Here is a 19,653-nt window from a genome sequence, read left to right as displayed (position 1 = left end):
TCTTCTCAGTTAGCAAAGCCGCGCCAAGCCCAGGAGCAGAGCAGCAAAGCCGCGCACCAGAAGGAGCCCGACGCAGCCCCGCGGGGGACTCCGTGTCCGGCAAAGGCAGCGATTTTAGATCACTGGGAAAATGACGGATCATGCAATAACTTGTGGTTGTAAAACTTAATCATCAAATTTGAAATTTATTGAAGTGAAATGCCAATAATCACACTATAAATAAGCTTCATATGCAGTAAATTCTCATATGTGAAAATTGAAGATGAACATAAGATGCAAGAAGAAAAAAGAAAATTATAAGTTGTAGAAGAAATGGTTGTGATTTCAATACAGGAAGGGTCTTCATAAGGCAAGACGGATGGCAAAGTGACTTATTTATTTGTTTGTTTGTTTATTTATTGGCGGTACTGGGGTTCCTGGAAGCCCTTCTATCTCCAGGCTACACTCCTGGATCTATTTTATCCTTTTTTTTTTTTTTTTTTTTTTTTTTTTTTAAAACAGGGTCTCTTAAGCCAGCGCAGCTGGCTTCGAACCTGCGTGATCCTCCTGTCTCCGCCTCCCAAGCGCGGAGATTACAAGCGTGCGCCACCACGCCCGGAAAAATGGACAGTTTTAAAAGTAAAAGCTACTCTAATGGGTCCGGAGATAGAGCACAGTGGTAAAGCGCGTGTCCAACATGAGCAAGACTCTGAGCTGAATTCCTAGCACCACAACAAAACAAAACTTCTGTAATAAAGAGATGATACAGTTAAAGATCATGGTCAGAATGGTAGAGAATTATTGCAATTCATACAACAGTCAGAAAATTACTATCAGGAATATATGAAGAAGCCGGGTGTGGTGCCTCACGCCTCCCTGCTGCACTCCTGTAAACCCAGTACTTGGGAGGCCGAGACAGGAGGACCACAGGTTGGAGGCCAGCCTCAGCAACATAGTGAGGCTCTCAGCAACTTAATGACACCCTGTTTCAAAATAAACAATAGGGCTAGGGGTAGAGCTCAGAGGTAGAATGGCCCTGGGTTCAATTCCCAGTACCACTACCAAAGGGGGGGGATCTATATATCTATATATCTATAGATATCTATAGATATCTATAGATATCTATAGATATATAATCCCAGTACTTGGGAGGCTGAGACAGGAGGATTGCAGGTTCACGGCCAACCTTAGCTACTCAGTGAGGCTTCCACAACTTAGTGAGACCTTGTTTCAAAATAAAGAATAAAAAAATAGGGCTGGGTGGCCAGGCGTGGTGGCGCATGCTTGTAATCCCCATGCTTGGGAGGCTGAGACAGGAGGATCACACAGGTTCGAAGCCAGCCTCAGCTACTTAGTGAGGCTCTCAGCGACTTAGTGAGAGCCTGTTTCCAAATAAAGTATAACAATAGGTCTGGGAGTATAGCCTGGAGGTAGAAAAGCCTCTGGGTTCCACCCCCAGTGCCCCCCCCCACACACAAATAAATAAATAGGGCTGGGTGTGTAGCTTGGAGGTAGAATATGCCCAGGTTCAATCCCCAGTTTTGCACGCGCGCGCACACACACACACACACACACACACACACACACACACGAATTTCTATAAATCAACAAAGAAACGACAGCACAGCAGAAAGATAGAAAAAAGATAGGCACAGATAATCCCACCAGGAAGAAATGTACATGACTAAAAGGACCGCAGCAGGATGGGTTCCTAAAAACAAAATCACAGTTGAACGAAAAGGCAACCAATTTTCAGCCACCCAATCTGTAAAGTGTAAAAGCTGGCCATCGTCTGGGAAAACAAGGATTCACATTACTCGTGAAGGAAGTTTCAGCTGGCCCAGCCTCTTGAAAAGACAACGGGGCATTATCTAGCTGGTTGAACAAAAACATGGGCAGCCCAGGCCCCAGAGCTCCCTCCCCTCGCTGTGCTGCCCGAGAAAAAACTTTGGGAGACATGTGCTCTCTGCAGCCCTCCTCCCAAGGAAGAGGAAGCACTGACCAAACATCTAGGTATAAGAAAAAGAAAGATGGGGCCTGGCGGGGTGGCACACGCCTGTAATCCCCACGCTTGGGAGGCTGAGACAGGAGGATCGCAGGTTCACAGCCAGCAACTTAGTGAGACCCTGTTCCCAAAAAACAAAATAAAACAAGGCCAGGGTTGTAGCTGGGAGGAAGAGCACCCCTGGGTTCCATCCCCAGCGCGCGCACGCGCGCACACACACACACACACACACACACACACACACACATACACACACACACTGAATAAATTTAAAACATTTTAAAAAGAAGGAAAGAAAAGGAAACACAGGAAGGAGTGTGGCGTAGGCGAGGAGAGGGATGGACAGGGGCTGCCGTGTGAACGGCCATGGCGGCTCTCAAACTCATAAGAATAAGAGATTTCGTACACCTGTGCCGTGGGAACACTTACTCATGATATCTATGTGGACATTCGACTGCATTGTTATGGTAGGAGAAACCTAAAACTCTTTCTCTTTTTTTAGTGGTGGTACGGGGGATTGAATCCAGGAGCATTTTACCTCTGAGCTATACTTCCATCCCTTTTTTTTTTTGTTTTTGTTTTTTTTTTTGTGGTACTGGGGTTCCTGGAAGCCCTTCTACCTCCGGGCTACACTCCCAGACCTATTTTTACATTTTTAAAATTTGGAAACAGGGTCTCCTAAGCCAGCGCGCGTGGCTGGCTTCGAACCTGCGTGATCCTCCTGTCTCTGCCTCCCAAGCGCGGGGATTACAAGCGTGCGCCACCACGCCCGGCCATCCCTTATTATTTTGAAACAGGGTCTCACGAGGTTGCTGAGAGTGTCACTAAATTGCTGAGGCTGACCTTGACCCTGAGATCCTCCTCTCTCGGCCTCCCAAGCACAGCCATTACTGGTGTGTGCAATCATACCCAGCTGAGAGACCTAAAACTCTTAACAGTGGTTATCTCTGTGGAAGAGAAAGGAACACCAGGATCTCTGGTGGCCAAAGGGGGCGGCGGCAGCATTCATATTTTCCTACTTCTAAAAAGGAGAATGTATTCATGCTTTGCATGTTTAATTAAAGTATAATTTGAGAAGATTCTAATTTGTTTTCAGTCCATTGCACCGGCTGTGTGTTTGGACGCGCTCTCGTGTTTGTGCCCAGGGAGGAGGAACGTCTACTTGTGCGTGTCTGCAAATCAAGCCCGGTGATTAGTAAACAGGTTGAGATGGGACATGCAAAAGCAAGGGCCAGAAAAACAAGAGCAGACGGGGCCGCTCTGCAGCTGAGAGCAGAACCCTTAAAACACCTAGGCACACCCTCACCCAGGAGCGGGCAGTGCTTGAGCCAGAGGAAACGCAAACCTCATCTTCACGGGAAAGATGACGTGAACTTGGGCCTGAGCGAGGTGCATAGGTGGGCAGTGGGCATGCAAAGATGTCGACTTTCCCCAAGTTTATCCAGAAACTCAGTATAATCCCAATTAAAATCCCAGCAAAAAAAAAAAAAAAAAAAAAAAAAAAAAAAAAAAAAAAAAAAAAAAACTTGACAGGCTGATTCTAAAAGTTCAGTGTGGACAACTAGGCAAGAATGACCAAGGCAGTTTGCAAAATCAACACAGAGAGCAAGATCTGTCCTGCGTTTAGCAAAGTGTATCAAGTCTAGGAGACAATAGACCAACGGGCAAACAGCGCCCTGACACGGATCTCTGTCGGGACTTAGTGTCAGACAAAGGTAACGTTTTCATTTTTATAATTTTTAGTTTTGGTACTGGGAATTGAACCCAGGGGCATTCTACCTATGAGCTATACTCCCAGCCCTTTTAATTTTTTTTAAATTTTTTATTGGTGCACTGTATTCATACATCATAGTGGGATACAAACTTTTATAGACATACATGCACACATCGCCCAGTCAGCCCTCACCCGATCCCCACCCCATTCCCTCCCCATCCCTCCTTCCCATGCTTGGCTTAGTGGTTGACATCTAGTATTATAGCAATTTATCCAAAATTAAAAATGATAATCTCACATAACAGTTTCATTTGTCTGATACCAAGCTTTTGATGACTTAAAGATGACATTTCAATATTTCTTTTTGCTTTCTTTCTTACCAGAGAATATTTTTTTCTTTTTTTTTTTAGGTGAAACTATCATATATTTATATATTTATTTTTCAGGAAAAAATCTATCCTAATATGTAATATGGATTCTAGATACCCAAAACGATCTTGAAAAAGAACAAAGCTAGAAGATATATATATTCTGATTTCAAACCATATAAAGCTACAATATTTGAAACAGTGTAGTACTGTTCTAAAGGCAGATATATAAACCATTGGAGTTAAATACAAGCCTAGAGCTAAATTCTTCCCTATATTATCAAGTTATTTTTGACAAGGTTTCCACGAACATTTGGTAGTGGAAATAATAATCTTTTAACTAAATATTGTTGAAAAATAATAATTACATGGAAAAGAATAAAATTGGACCCTTACCTAATCCCATATAAAAATATTAACTCAAAATAGATAAAAGACCTAAATATAAATCTTAAGACTATAAACTTTTAGGAGAAAATCTGGGTCATAAAACCTCACAACATTGAAATTGGCAGTGATTTCTTGGATATGATTTCAATGGCACAGGCAACAGAAGGGTATACAAACTCCCTAAAAAAAAAATATTGTATATCCAAAGACAATGTAAACAGAGTTAAAAGTTACTGATAGAATGGGATAAAATATTTCCAAATGCTATATCTGAAGGTATATTAATATTCCAACTAGAAATCCTAAAAATTAACAACAATAAAGGCAAACAATACCATTTAGAGATAGGTAAAGACTAACAAAAATAATGAATCTCCACAGATAACCAATCTTAGTTGTCTGTTGGATGGAAAATCTTGTTTCTCTGGTTCTGGTGAGTGTTACCTATTTCTTCTTTGTAGTTAATCTCTGAGTATTTTCTCTAGCGCTGGTTTTGAAGACATAAATTCCTTCAGTTTCTGTTTGTCATGGAAGCTTCTTATTTCCCCATCTAATTTGATAGAAAGTTTTGCTGGGTAGGAAATTTTTGGCTGGAAGTTGTTTTCTTTCAGAGTTTGGAATATGTTACTCCAAGCCCTTCTGGCTCTCATGACTTGGTTTGGGAAGTCTGGAGTGATTCTAATCGGTTTGCCTCTGAATGTCACTTGGCCCTTTGTTTTTGTTGCCTTTAAGATTCTCTGCTTGGCTTCCACATTGGTCATTTTGACAATTATGTGGCGTGGGGATCCTCTTCTCCGATCCTGTCTAAAGGGAGTTCTATAAGTTTCCTGGACCTGTGTATCGACCTCTTGCTCTACGTTTGGAAAATTTTCTGCTATTACTTCCTTGAAGAGATTGTTGATCCCTTTGGTTTCACCTTCTTTTCCCTCCTCTATTCCAATTATTCTTAGGTTAGCTCTCTTAAAATGGGCCCATATTTCTTCAATATCAGATTCTTGCTGTCGGATATTTTTTTCTAGATTAGAAACTATGCGTTCATTTTGGAATGATCATCTTCTAAGAGCGAGATTCTATTCTCCATGTGGTCTAATCGGTTGTTTATACTTTGAATTGAGGCCTTTACTTCATTAATTGCATCCTTTATCTCTCTTTGGCTCTCTCTGAATTCTTTTCGAAACAACTCTATTATTTCTACAGTTATTTTCCTGATTTGATCTTCTAGAAATCTCTGAATTTCTGTTTTATCGGGTTCTGATGTTGTGGGGTTGTGAGCATTCATTGCTCCAGTATTATTCCTCTTTCCCATGATTTCAGAAGTTTGTGCCTTCTCTGGGTTCTTCCCTTGGGTCACTATGACTTCGCTTAAGGTGCTCTGGATCTCGAGTCAGTAGTATCTCAGACCCCACTACTCCTTTACGGGGTTGTATCACAGAGTCTCCTACCCAGAGAGTCGATAGAGGCTGCTTTAGACTGTGGGGGTTGCCAGGTTGCACGTTCTCCTATGGTGTGATATCTCTGCCACCGCCCCTCTCCCACTGGGTCAAGTCCCGGTGAGTACAGTACTGGGATTTCTCCTCTGGGGCCCGCAATTTGACTCACTGTTGTTGAGTACGCAGATGTAGCTGTACTGGACTCGGTGAATTCGCTGCTGCTGCCGCCGCTGCTGCTGGTGACAATATGGCGCCGCTGCCACGCCCTCGGCTGTGAGGCTGGCGTATTTATTCTCTGTTTTTGAACTCCGCTCTGAGTCCCTGCAGCGTGTGCTGAGCCCAGCCACTGGGAGCTTTAGATGCTCCCTGCGCCAAAAAATCTGCCGAATCCCGCCGGGCTCTTCCGCAGCGGCTCACCTCGGCTCGCTGTCCGCCACTCCTCTCTGGAGCCTGGTGGGCTATTGAGTGTGTTGGTCTGGAGCCGTCTGGTGAGCTCGCCGCTGCCGCTGGCTGTAAAGCGCTGCTGCCGTGTCCTCGGCCTTAATTTTTTTTTAAAACAAGGTCTCACTAAGCTGCCGAGGGTCTTGCTAAATTGCTGAGGTTGACCTCAGACCTGTGATCCTCCTGTCTCAGCCTCCCAAGTACTTGAATTCTAGGCATGAACCACCATACCTGGCCTGGAACAATTTTAAATTAGTAAGAAAATACATACTCCATAAATAATGTTGAAATATTCATTTATCTAAGGTATGGGGGGTTCTAAGATTTGTGCATATGAAATTTATTTCTGGATATGCCACAAGGGCTTAAATATATATATGCAAGCTGGAATCCTTATAGAAGAAAAATTTTATGACACCGATGTAGAGAAAGTTTTCTTAAGATTACAAAAAAGGTATAAAAGATTGATAGATTTAGATGTATCAGAATTTTAAATGTCGTCGTGTGGGGTTGCATGTGCCGGTAATCCCCGCAGTTGGCAGGCTGAGGCAGAAGGATCTCAGGTTCAAGAGCGGCCTCGGAAAGTAGTGAGACTCTCATCCATCAGGCAACACTACTTCAAAATAAAAATATATATATTTTAAAAAATAGGGCTGGAGTGTAATGGGGAGGAGGTAGAATGCCTGTAGGGTTCAATTCCCAGTACCGCATACACACACACACACACACACACACACACACACACACACACACACATTTTAAATTTATTTAAGACAAAAGATGCCATTCAATGAAATGTCAAAAATTACAAAGTAGAAAATATTTGTAGTACACATAACAAAGTATTGGTATACAGAATATACAAAGAACTATAAAAAAATCAAGAAGAGAAAGACAAAGCACCAGGAAAAAATGAACAAGGAACATGGCCCAGCAATCCAGAGAAGGAGATAGAAATGGATGAAAACCACAAAGACTTCAGCCTTAAAGGAGATTCATAAAAATGCAGACTAACTCGAGATACTCCTTATCACCCATCAGACTGGTTAAAACATAAAACTTGATGTTCCAGCAGAAGGCTGACTTAGGTACTCTGGACATTTTCGCAGTTTCTCTTAGAATTTCTTATATATCTACCCATGACCCACTGCTTCCAAGTCTCTGTCCCCGAGAAACACTTGGACACGAGTAAAAGGGGCGTATACAAGGAGGTTCCCACTGGTGACCTTAGTGGAACAGTGTGGAAGCATTTTAATAGTCAATCAATAAACAATAACAAAACAAGCCGTGACGGTGGGCGAGGTCGCCAGTGGCAGCTGAAAGGAGCGCTGGACGGAGGGAGGTGTGTTGGGGGTGAGCCCAGCACTGTCACCTCCCTCTGTGCAAACAAACAAACCACAGTAAAGTGTTTTAAGGGGCGGACAACACACTGGGCACAAAGGGCAAAGGCGGTGGGAGAGGCCAGCGGGGACTTCTTTATCTGTAATGGCTCTGATATTATTTAAAAGAAAATGTATTCATGTATTACTTGCATAATTAAAAATTAATTCAAGACTGCTAATTCATTTCCAGCCAATTGGTTCTGCTTTCCGTGGTGCTGGTCTCTCGGCTGTGTGTCCAGGGACAAAGCCCGCTTGCTCTGTGTGTGTCTGTGAATGAAAGGAAGTGATTATTAGCAAATTGGTTGAAACCTGAAAAGTGAAATAAAAAAGGGGAGGGGAGTTCTCCCACTCACAAAAGCAACAGAGCTAAGAAGGTTCTCAGGAACCGACTTATTAAGACATGAGGAGACCTGGATGAAGAGTGGCACCAGCCTTTATGAGAAGGCAAAAGGTCACAAAACAAGTCAGGCAGTAAGAACGAAGGGACAATCCCATATTCACAGTGGGGAGGACTGATCTCCTTCCTACGTGGTTTCCAAACAAGATCTTTTTTCCCATAGAATTTTGACAACCTGATTATAAAATGTATGTAATTGTGTGTGTGTGTGTGTGTGTGTGTGTGTGTGTGTGTGTGTGTGCATGTGTGTTATTGGGGCTGGATCCCAGGGACGTTCCGCCTTTGAGCTACACCCCTAGCCCTTTTTTATTTTTATTTATTTATTTTTTTTGCGGGTCTGGGGATGGAACCCAGGGGCATTTGAACTCCGAGCTACAGCCCCTGCCCTATTTTGTATTCTCTTCTCTTTCTCTTTCTTTCTTTCTTTCTTTCTTTCTTTCTTTCTTTCTTTCTGTACTGGGGATGGAACCCAGGGGCATTCGAACTCCGAGCTACAGCCCCTTTCCTATTTTGTATTCTTTCTTTTGAAACAGAGTCTCACTAAGTTGCAGAGGGCCTCACTAAGTAGCTGAGGCTGGCCATGAACCACCATGATCCTCAGGTCTCAGCCTCCCAAATGCTGGGATTACAAGTGTGCGCCACCACGCCCGCCTTTTATTTGGAAACAGATTCTCACTGAGTTGCAGAGGACCTCAGGAGTTGCTGAGGCTGGCCTTGACCCTGTGATCCTCCTGTCTCAGCCTCTCAAGTACTGGATTACTGGTGTGCACCACCACGTCCAGCTTATTTTTTGTTTCGAAACAGGGTCTAACTAGGTTCCTAAGTGTCTTGCTAAGTTGCTGAGACTGGCTTCCAACCTTCAATCCTAAATACTAGGATTATATAGTATACTACCAAGGACTGGGATTAAAAAATACTTGGGAGACTGGGATTATACCACTTTCAGGTCCAAGGCAATTTTTTAAAAAGAATAAGGGCATGCAGAGAAGATGTGCTCACCTTATCTGGTGGTGAGATACTTTCTATAGCTTTGCTCATTGCAATGTGCTATTGGCCCAAAAGTAGACAAATAGATCCATTCAACTGCAGACTCAGGACACAGAACTGGGAGAGAAGATGGTGCTGGGGAACCTGAGCGGTGCTCAGCACCGAACCATCCATTTGCTAAAGAAGATTAGATCTCTGTCACACTACACAAAAGTACTGTCAGATGGGTTAAAAATCTTAACCACATGAAACGAGATACAAGTTTTATTTTAGGGTGTTTTATTTTACTTTTTGGTGCTAGGGATGGTACCCAGAGACATTCTACCTCTGAGCTACGCCCCCCCCAGCCCTTTTTTATTTTGAAACAGGGTCTTTCTGGGTTGCTGTGGTTTGCCTTGAACCTACAACCCTCCTGTCTCAGCCTCCCAAGTACTGGGATTACAGGCAGGTGCCGCCACACCTGGCTCATGGGATACTTTGGTGGGATATTTCGCAGGCCTTCAGGCCAACTCCCCTCCTGCCTTCTGCAAGGGCCTTGCAGCAGCTGCCTCCTCCTCCTCCTCCTCCTCCTCCTCCTCCTCCTCCTCCTCCTCCTCCTCCTCCACTCTTCCAGCTCATCCTGGTCCAGGGAAGAGGGCGGCCACACTGGTGGCATCTGTACCTCTGGCTCCGTTCCCTCTCAGTGAAATGTGGTACCCACAGTTTGCGGAGTAGTTCGTGTGAGATGGGGTTTGTGTGAGATGATGAACATGGATAAATGGCACGGAGTCATAGGATGAGGGGAACAGTCTCCTTTAGTTTTTTCTACCCACCCCAGCCCCTGCCACCCAAGATGTAAGCGCCCCAATTCTTCTTCCTGGCATTGCAACTATTGGAGGATTGAATAGGCTTGTCTTTTTTTTTTTTTTTTTTTTGCCAGAAGAAGTTTGAATGTGGACTTTTGATATTCTATTCTGAGGCCAGAAATGCCGTTTTGGCACCCAAAAATCCCACTGCCTGTTGCTAGGTGCGGGGAAACACAAAAAAGAATAAGATACGAGCCCAGCCGTGAGACAGGAGAAAATTGGTGCTAATTAGACATGTAGGCAGCACACAGGTCAGAGCCAAGCTCCAGCAGAACACGGAGATCATGTTACTCCCTAAAAGGTAAATAATTTAATTTTGTCCCATTTGGTCAAACACACATTATTGCCCCAAACTAATTTATCCACCTCCGCACTTGATCGCGGCCCCTCTGGGAGCTCATTGCCCTAATTGTCCCCAGCCCTAATCGCTCAATTACTTGGGCTCCGTGCCCTCGGGATATGCAGAGAGCACCACTGCTCTTTCTTTCAAGAGGAAGATGAAAACGGCCTGCGCCTTGCTCCTTCTCCTGCCTGGCCTTGGCTGCTCCTCCGCTTCCCTCCCCAGCCTCGGTTTTCTCTGTCCTGCTGGAGCCAGCCCCTTGCCTGCCAGCACCAGGGTCTTTCCTTCTGGGGCCTCAAGTGTGGAGATTCCACGCTGACCTGTGTGTTCATCTGAGTATATTTTTCTCTTCTACTACCGTGCCAGCTGGAACAGGGATTCGGCCCATTTCAGCTCATTCCCCAATTATCCACAGTGCTAAGCACACTGCCAGGCACACAGTAGGGGCCAAATGAGAATATGGAAAGTGTAAACTTCTGCCCTGCCACAGTGGAAGCCTGTCACATCTAGGGGTGGATGTCTGCCCATAAACTTGTTCATCTGGTTGGGCGTGGTGACACACACATGCTTGTGATCCCAGTACTTGGGGGGCTGAGACGGGAGGACTGCAGGTTTGAGGACGGCCTCGGCAAGTAATGAGACTCTCATCAACCTAGAGAGACCCTGTTTCAGAAATAAAAATAAAGTAGGGTTGCAGGGTATAGCTCAGAGGTAGAATGGCCCTAAGTTCAATCCTCAGTACCAAAATCAAAACCCAAACCCAAACCAGCCTGCCCATCGATCCTAGCCTCGACGTTCTCATCCACCACCTTCCCCTTCCCCAAGTCTCCCTTCCAGGCTCCTTAGAGGACTCTCTGCGACAGCTTTGTGCCCCTTCAAATGTTGAGGTTGTTCCAGCCTATGTCCCTCTCATTCCCCCAAAATGCTCTTACAAAGGCTGCTAAGAGTTAGCTCATCAAGGAGTCCAAAGGAAAAATTCTGTCTTTATGTTATTGTAATTCAGTGCTGCATTTGACGGCGCTGATTGCTCTCTCCTCGGAACCCTTCACTGCCTCGGTTGCCATGGCAACCCCTCCCCTAGCTGTTTGTTGCCTCTCTCAGCCCCTCCCTCCATCGCCTGCCCACACCTTGGTGGGCTCCGCTAGCCTGTCCTAGCCTGTCCGCAACTCCTGACTCTGCCCATCCTTCTCCCATCCTCTCTCCACTCTGCATGGTGGTCTCGCTTTGGGGGGACCCTGTTCCTCTGAGTGGAGATGGCCCTGGGCCAGGGCTTCCAGCTCTCTTCTCCAGTACTAGACCCCCAGGATGCCAGTGCCTGCTGGGCCCCATGGCTCTTGTTCAGCCTCCACCCCGATGTCCCATGCTGCTGCTGTTGCTGCTGCTGCTGCTTTGTGTGTGTGTGTGTGTGTGTGTGTGTGTGTGTGTGTGGCACTGAGGATTGAACCCAGAGGAATTCTACCTCCAAGCTAAACCCCCAGCTCTATTTTTTTTAAATTCTTTATTTTTGAAACAGAGTCTCACTAAGTTGTGGAGGGCCTGAGTAAGTTGCAGAGGGCCTAAGTAGTGGAGGCTGGCCGCGAACCTGTGATCTTCCTGTCTCAGCCTCTCAAATACTGGCATTACAAGTGTGTGCCCCCACGCCAGCTCTGCCCCCTGCTTCTGACTGCTGACTTCTTAAGTGAAAATCTGTGGCTTTTTTTTGTCGGTGTTGTTTGTCTTGACTTTCTTTCTTATTTTTTTATTTTTTTGGCGGTACTGGGGATGGAACCCTTCTACCTTCAGCTACACTCTCAGACCTATTTTTTTATATTTTATTTGGAAACGGGGTTTCTTAAGCCAGCGAGGCTGGCTTCGAGCCTGCGCCTGCGCGATCCTCCTGTCTCCGCCTCCCAAGTGTGGGGATTACAAGCGTGCACACCATGCCCAGCTTTTTGCCTTGACTTTCTAGCATCCCTGCTCCTCTACAGCCTCGTATGATCTTTAGGGCAATTTCCTGGTCCCCATCCCAAGTGGCTGTGGTGGGACGCGGGCTGCCTTATCAGGCAGGAGCCACAGAGGATCCCCTCCGAGGTCCTGTCTCCCACGGGGTCCCGTCAGGGGGTGGCTCAAGGCCCAAACTCAGCCAGCTACACCAAGACTGTCTCTTGGCCTTGACTTCTCTTCAAATATGGAAGAAATCATTAGAATGAGTGGGAGGATGTCTAGGAGAGACCACCAGGGAGATGGGCCCCTGAGCCCCACAGGCAGCACTGAAGGCAGATAGATGGGCCCCTGAGCCCCACAGGCAGCACTGAAGGCTGTGGCCTGGCCCCGCCCACCTCCCTGTGCCCCGCTTCTTCCTTGGGCCCCATTTCTGGGGTCTCAGCTTCCTTCCTTGTGAAGTGGGGCCATTGGTGGACATCTGCCTTACTGGAGGTGGACGGGGTCTGTGATGACCAGATGAGATAACGGCCATGATCCCGGGGTATGAGCCAGGAGGAGGTGGGCTGGCGCAGAGAGCCGGGGCGCATTTCCTGAGACCCAGGCAGCCTCATCCTTGACTTTTATTTCCTTGTGTGTTGACTTTCTCTCTTTTGGTCAAAAGAAACATTTCTGAACCCTCACTTCAGACACGGGATTTCAGGCAGAAAATAATGATTCTGCCCCTACCTCGCTGGCCGCCTGTTGCTAGGTGCTGGAAGGTACAGAAACGCTCGCAGGCGAGCCCGGCCACGAGGCAGGACGGAGCCACCATCGCTAATTAGAGCTGTGGCCAGACCCAGGGGCACAGGGGGGCTCCCGCAGAACATGGAGATCAGGTTTCCCGGGAAAATGAACACGATTGAATTTTGTTCCTTCCACCAACACAACTAATCCCTTCACCTCCGCACTTAATCCCCCGCTCGGGGGGCCGCTGCCTGTGCCTGCTCCTCCAGCTCCCGTGACAGCCTGCTCTGTGCACACGGGGCCTGGGGCAGGCGCGTGCTGGCCCGCGGCCTCCCCACCCCTGGCCTGCCTCCCCACTGCATGGGAGAATGCCCCCCCAGCAGGACTTCTGCCCCCTCCCCAAAGCCGCTGTGGCTGAGGTGTCCGAAGGCCAGGTGCTGGGCCTGGCCTGGCCTGGCCTGACCTCTGTGCACACGGCCCGCTGGTGGCCACGCGTCCTTCTGGAAGCTCTCTCCCCTGGCCTTCCGGGACCCCGCTTTTGAGTCTCCTCCCTGGGCCCCTCCTGTCTCCTCCATGGGCCCCTTGTCCTGTGCTCATCCTGTGACTAAGTGTCAGTCACAGGCCACTTCTGACCTTGTTCCTGAGAACTCGGTACCTCTCCTTGAGGGCTTCCATAGTTTCCCATCCCCCCAGGAGATGACTACAGCTCTTTATTTATTTATTTATTTATCTATCTATTTTTGTGGTACTGGGGGGTTGAACCTAGGGATATTCTACCTCTGTGCTACACCACCAGTCTATTTCATTTATTTATTTTTTAAATTTTAAATCAAGGCTCTACTAAGTTGCTGAGGCTGGTCTTGAACCTTCGATCCTCCTGTCTCAGCCTCCCAGGTACTGGGATTACAGTACTGGCGTGCACCACCACACTCAGCCCTATACCTCTTCCGTGAATGCCAAAGCACATAAATATTTCCTTCTGGACGCCAGGACCGGTTAAGGTCACCAACGAGCGTTTCCCCTCTTCACCACGCGGCCCGTCAGTCTTGCTTCTAACCTATGCAGGCAGCGGGGCTTCCGGTGAGAGCGCCTGGGCCTCTCCTGCATGTCCGTCCTGTTCCACTTCAGGCAGCTCCTCAGCTTCTCCTAGAGTGGCCACACTGACCCCGAGGCCTAATTGCCACACCCAGTGGGCGCTCGGTCCTTATCGAATGGGCCTCTCTCCCTCCTGCCTCTCGATCCCTCTGGAAACATTTCAGCCCCGGTCTCCAGGCTCCCCACAGCTCCCCACTCCACCGTACCTTCGTGGTCTCCCCTCTCTCTGCCTGCCACTCACGGGGGGCCGGGCTCTCGTCCCTGCAGTCCTCTCTTCTCTCAGCTGCGTCCTGTCCTGGAGCCAGCCCACAATCCATGGCTACAGTTCCTGTTGGTCCCAACCCAAATCTCTTGCTTAAACCTCCTGCTAGGATTCAGACCTTCTACCTAGCGCCTGGCAGGTCGGCTCCATCTGGACGCCCAAGCTGGGCAGAACCGAGACACCGATCCTCCTCCAGCCACCCAAGCTCAGTCCTCCTGGGTTCCCCACCACCAGCTCCCAGCAGAGACAGAAAGGCATTCTGGACTCTCCCTTTCTTTCCCTTCCTTCCTTCCTTCCTTCCTTCTTTCTTTCTTTCTTTCCTTCTTTCCTTCTTTGTCTTCATCCCCTCCCTCCTTCTCTCCTTTCTTTCTTTCTTTCTTTCTTTCTTTCTTTCTTTCTTTCTTCTTTTTCTTCTTTCTTCTTTTTTCCTTCTTTCTGTCTTCTTCCTTTCTTTCTCTCTTTCTTTCTTTTTCTTCTTTCTTCTTTCTCCTTTTTCTCTCCCTCCCTCCCTTCCTTCCTTTCTCTTTCTTTTTTACTTTCTCTTTGTCCCCTCCCTCCTTCTCTCTTTCTTCTTTCTTTCTTTCTTTCTTTCTTTCTTTCTTTCTTTCTTTCTGTCTTCATCCCCTCCCTCCTTTTCTCTTTCTTCTTTCTTTCTTTTTTCCTTCTTTCTTTCTTCTTTCTCCCTTTCTTTCTTTCTCTCTCTTTCTTTCTTCTTTCTCCCTTTTTTCTCTCCCTCCCTCCCTCCCTTTCTTTCTTTCCTTTCTTTCTTTCTGTGTTACTGGGGATTGAGCCCAGGGTTGTTCTACCTCTGTTCTACACCACACCACCAGCCCTTCTTATTTTATTTTTTAATTTGAAACAGGGTCTCCCTGAATAGCTGAGGGCCTCGCTAAGTTGCTGACTCTGGCCTGGAACCTGTGATCCTCCTGTCTCAGCCTCCCAAGTACAGGGATTACAGGCTTGTGTCAACACGCCCAGACTTTGACTCTTTCTTGAACGCCGGCAACCACCTGGCCAGCAGGTTCTCCTAACCGCACCTCCTGATCTGGTCACTTCTCTCCATCCTCCTGGCCTCACCCTACTTCAGCCCTACCCTCTCTGCCTGGACCAAGGCAGCCGTCTTCTCAGTGGCCCCCGGATACTCCTGTGAAGCTTCCCATGTGTGCCATCTGTGGCGGTGCATGCCGGTAATTTCAGTGACTTGTGAGGTCGATGCGGGAGGATCACAACAGTCCAGGCCAGTGTGTTCAGCTCACTCACTGACTCAAAAGAAATTTTTTTTTTAAAGGACTGAGGGTATAACTTAGTAGTAGAGCGTTTATCTAACACATGCAAGGCCCTGCGCTCAAGCCCCAGGACTGCAAACAAAAACAAACTTCACAGTTATATCTACCCTTGGCCACCCCCACTCCATGTCCCCAGCGCACCTCTGGCCTTTACTGGACATCACTTTACTATCCGTTTGTGGGCCTTTCTTACCTCTTTGCGTGTCTTCTTTATCTTCACACTTTATCTTCACACTGGTAATTGTGCCTGACACGAAAGAGACAATGCGTATAAATACACAGGCCATCCCCATTGTCGTTTAACTTTGCTGTTTCTTCTAGCATACACTTTCCAGAAAGTGCTCGCCAGTCCCTGATCCCTCCAGGGTGTGTGAGAATGCCCGTCACTGTATCCTTGCCAACACTGGGGGTTTTAAAACCACCCCCCAGTTTATTGCTGAAACCCTTTCTTTCCCTATTGCTCTATTGTTGATCTTTGGTTACTAGTCAAGTTGCATATAGTTTCAAAAGAATTTTTGTTGTTGTTTTTGTACTGGGGATTGAACTCACCGGTATTCTATCCCCAAGCAACACTCCCAGCCCTTTTTATTTTTTGTTTTGAAACAGGGTCTCTCTAGGTTGCTGACAGTCTCATGAATTTGCTGAGGCTGTCCTTGAACCTGTGATCCTCCTGTCTCAGCCTCTAAGTACTGGGATTACAGGCATGTGCCACCACACCTGGCTTCAAAAGAACTTTTAACCTAATTCTTTTTTCTCTTCTGTTTAAAGTTTTGGGTAAGTTTTTTTTTGGGGGGGGGGTACTGGAGATTCAACCCGGGAGCATTCTACCTCTGAGCTATATCCCCAGCCCTTTTTATTTTTTGTTTGGATTGGAAACAGAGGTGTGCCACCTTTCTCGCTAGGTTGCTGAGAGTCTTGGCAAATTGTTGAGGCTGACCTCAAATCTGCAATCCTCCTGTCTCAGCCTCCCAAGTACCAGAATTCCAGGCATGAGCCACAGTGCCCAGAGGCTGAGTTCATTTATCCATTATGGATCTGCAAATGTCTACTCACTCTGCTTTTTCCTTGTTTGTGCTATTTTTTTCATCCTTGGAATTATTTAGTTCTAATGTCATCAGACTGATGGGCCTTCGCCTTCTTCCTGCCATTTTGTTGCTTTTTAACTGAAATGGGCTCCCCTCCCACACGCTCGTTAAGTATTCAGCTCTTTTCTCCCTGGCCTTTCACGGGGCCGTATCTCCCTTTGACCTTCTAAAATTGTTTTGGAATGAGGGTGAGCGCTCTGACATGAGGCTGGAGTGGTTTTCTTTTTTCTGTCTCTGGTGAATAGTCTGAACCTCAGTTCTGGACAAGCCTTCACCTCCTGGCTCAGCTCGGGTCGTGCTCTTCCTGGCTGATGGTGCGTCCATGGCCACAGCGTTTGCAGAGAACACGCCGCCTGGACGGGAGCCGGAAGGCGACCGGGGAGGACGACCCCGAGCAGAGTGACAGTTTATCACAGAGCCGCACTTAATTCGAGTGGGAGAGAACTTTCTGGAAGCCCTGCCAGGAGCCTGTGGAGAGATGGGCCACCCACTTCCCCAACGTGAGTGGACGAATGTAGATGGTATGTACCAGTCCTGGAGGTGTCCTATCCTACAGGGAAGCCTTACTCAGGGCTTAGGAGAGAGGGACAATCCCACCCTGTCCTCATCTGTACCGGCCTACCTGCACTGGTCCTGCCAGGACATTTCACCAGCAGCAGCAGGACGGTCTCGGCTCGGCCAGCTCCTGCCGGGTTCATCACCACGGTTGTCCGTGCTCCGCGATGCGGACCTGACCCGGAGCCTGGGGTCATCGTGCCTCCTGCTGACTTCCTAGGGGGCCCCAGGGCATCTGGAAGGGCACTCAGGGAGTCACTAGCCCAACGGCGCCTGGGGAGGGGCGGTGACTACCTTGGAACTGAGTGGGACACATCCTCCCTGGGGATTTTGTCCAGCTAATCTCAATCATAAAGATACCTGGAATCCTGGGTTATAAGGGAAGTACTTCTATAACGCTCAGGGGAGTGGCATGGCATGTTAAAAGACGCACGCGCTGGAGTCCGGGGAAGTGCCTGTTCCTGCCTGTTCTTATCAGGGGGCCCGCAGTGTGTTCTTCCCTCTGTGAAATGGGGACAGTCGATTCCCTGGCAATGGAAGCAAACTCGCCCAGCAAACTGGGTGTCTACTTTGGGGCCCCTGACCCTCGAGGCCCTGAATGGGGAATACTGTGAGTGTCCAAAGCTCCCAGCACCCTAATGAACCATGCAAACCGTGCCCATCGGAGGGGCAGGTCCTTCTAGCCCTAGTCCCCACATAGATACCAACCGCGTTCCCAGGCGGCCCCAACAAACCGGCCAAAGGCTGGGATGCCGGCTCCCTTCCATCTTTGATAGCCTAAGCCTGGTGTTTCCTCTTTGGTGCAACTTCCGTTTCAGGGGGTCATTTCACATCTGCACACATTTATCCAGCGCCTCCCAGCCCCCCGGGTCGGGGTGGGTTGCCACACTGGACCCAAGGCTCACCTGCCCACTCTGGGCGTCTCGGGACAGAGGCCATCTCTTGCCCTTGTTCACTGTGGGTCTTTGCCTTCTTAATGTCATTTTGTTGATTTTTCATTTAAAGAACAACAGGTAAGATGAGGTTTTGGAGGGCAATAAAATAGGGTGCAGACCCCCAACTCTGCCCTTCCCTTGGGCAAGTGGCTTCGTCTGTGGAACCTCTTCTACACAACAGGCCAATCCACACCGGCCTTGGGGAGTTCTATGAAGGTTCGGGAAGGTAATGCTGGTACTTTGCGCCCCATACCTGGTCTATAAAAGCATTTGCCAAATATAGCTAAAAAAATAAAAATAAAAGAACAGTCTAGACAGGTCACTTCTACTTCTCCATCTCTTCCCCTTCATATTTGGAAGAAGCCATTTGTTCCTCTCATTTTTATTTCTTCTTTTCATTCTTCTCTCTTCCTTTCTCCTCTTCCCTGGGCAATGTAACATCTGCCTGTCAGTCTGGTGACCCAAAGAGGGACTGTAACACCTCCTAACTGACCCAGGGCCCCTTCTTGGTCCTCTTACTGATAGTCGTCACAGAAGATGCCATGTTCATTCTCAAAAACCCTCTCTTGAAACCTGTGCCTGGACACTCTCGTGGCCCTGCATGTGAAAAGGAGCCCTCTCTTCGGGGAAGACAGGTGGGCTCACGTGGCCGGGCGCAGAGCAGAGCAGGCGCACGCAGGGGTGGGTGGGAGCCCAGCGGGAACACCGACTGCTCTATTACTACAAACCGAAGTGAAGCTGAAGCTGAGAGCCATAGGAGGTGTCCTGAGCCGGTAAGGAAGGTCGATGGTCGCCATGTGGACGATGGGCTGAAAGGGACAGGACGGGAAGTAGAGAGGCATCTGGTGCCCAGGGATGACCGGATCCAAATTAAAAAGAGGAGACGGACACGGGAAGTAAGAGGCCGGACAGAGAGGACTAGAGGAGCGGTGGTGTCGTCATGACCGGGGATGAAGAGGCCCAGTCCAGCGTCCCAGGTTTAGGACATCATTCACCCTGCGCAGCCAGACGGTCAGCAGGGCGCAGCCGCGAGGGCCATTAGCTGCAGCATCTGTGGCATGTGCCGTGTGCCTGCGGGCCCCGGTTCCTGTCAGAGCAAAACGAAACCATATGGCATTCATAAAAATGGCTGTGAGTGTGGAAACAGAACTGGTTCATATTTGACCAGTAAAAACAAACAAAACCAAAAGCCAACCGCCAAAAAGCAGCTCCCCCGAAATGGCTCAGCCCGTCCGTGAGCAGCAGTCTAGTTCCACAGGGTTGTGGCAGTCTGCAGGCTGCGCTGAGCTGGGTCTTTCCTCCCACTGGCGTGGGGCCAGAGGCAGGTGACGTGCACACGGGTGTGTGTGTGTGTGTGTGTGTGTGTGTGTGTGTGTGTGTGGCAGAAGGGTGGGGCTGGAAGGAAGGGAGTTTTGAGGCTGTCTAAGACTGGGAGGAGGAGACGGAAATGGGAAGATGAGCGTTGGTGGTGACGAACTCGGTTTGTGGTCAGAGCTCCGGAGCCCAGGCCA

This window comes from Muscardinus avellanarius (genome assembly GCF_963383645.1).
Source record: "Muscardinus avellanarius genome assembly, chromosome: 19".
NCBI lineage: Eukaryota > Metazoa > Chordata > Mammalia > Rodentia > Gliridae > Muscardinus > Muscardinus avellanarius.
The sequence above is the reverse complement of the archived record's forward strand: the minus strand, read 5'-3'. Positions refer to the sequence as shown.